The sequence below is a fragment of the Mandrillus leucophaeus genome, unplaced genomic scaffold, assembly GCF_000951045.1.
Source record: "Mandrillus leucophaeus isolate KB7577 unplaced genomic scaffold, Mleu.le_1.0 Scaffold190, whole genome shotgun sequence".
Lineage (NCBI taxonomy): Eukaryota > Metazoa > Chordata > Mammalia > Primates > Cercopithecidae > Mandrillus > Mandrillus leucophaeus.
Genome location: NW_012101921.1, coordinates 3,619,795 through 3,620,571, shown reverse-complemented (window position 1 = coordinate 3,620,571; position 777 = coordinate 3,619,795). Strand labels below are relative to the sequence as shown.

General features: G+C 38.5%; 1 protein-coding gene and 1 pseudogene across 2 annotated transcripts in view; one reads left to right on the top strand and one right to left on the bottom strand.

Moving 5' to 3' along the window:
• Nucleotides 1–420, bottom strand: part of LOC105538369 — a 7,428-nt pseudogene extending 7,008 nt beyond the window's left edge. Inside the window, exon 1 of the transcript XR_001005888.1 lies at nt 8–420. The product of XR_001005888.1 is annotated as a 40S ribosomal protein S24 pseudogene (transcript). The remainder of the gene's footprint in view (nt 1–7) is intronic.
• The window catches only part of LRPPRC (leucine-rich pentatricopeptide repeat containing), a 142,795-nt gene that overhangs the window by 62,367 nt on the left and 79,651 nt on the right, over nt 1–777 (top strand). The gene's annotated exons all lie outside the window — the stretch shown is intronic.

Below are 777 nucleotides of genomic sequence, written 5' to 3'. Positions count from 1 at the left end.
GAGATACGTAAATGTGTTCTGCACCTAAACTCACTATTGGCCTTTGCAGTCCCCCTGACTTTCTTCATTCTGTTCTTGCGTTCCTTTCGTTGCTTTCTTGAGGTCTTTTGCTTCTCATACAGGCCATGTCTTGCAAGTCTTATGTTTGGATTCATTTTTCTTTGCATAATCCAAGGAGTCATAAATCATGCCAAAGCCAGTTGTCTTGCCACCACCAAAATGAGTTCTGAATCCATATAACAAAGATGACATCTGGTGTGGTCTTGTACATTTTGGCTAGTTTTTCCCAAATTTCTGTCTTAGGCACTGTTGCCTTCCCGGGGTGAAGGACATCAATGACCATTTGTTTCCTCTGAAGTAGTCGGTTGGTCATGAACTTTCTAATGCGGATAGTTACGGTGTCGGTGTCGTTCATGATGGTGGCCTGGAGGAAAGAAGGTTGAATATATCTGATTTTGCTCTGCCTTAAATGTTATATGAAATAAAATATTTTGTGGGTTTTTTAAAAAAACCACAGTTTAGTAGGAAATGGAAATTGAATGCATATATGGTAGTATGAGCTCTCAGAGATAACACAGAAATGTTATACAAAGAGAAGAAAGTTGGGGGAAGGGATGGGAGGAATGTACATACATACATTAGGCAAATGGAAGAGAGGTGTGTTTAACAAAGTTAAAGCTGGTTAAGATCACAGGCTTTTAGATATAACTCATTTAAGTCCAGGTTCTACATTTCATTTATATTTTACATGCTATGGGATCATGGCAAGCTAATTAA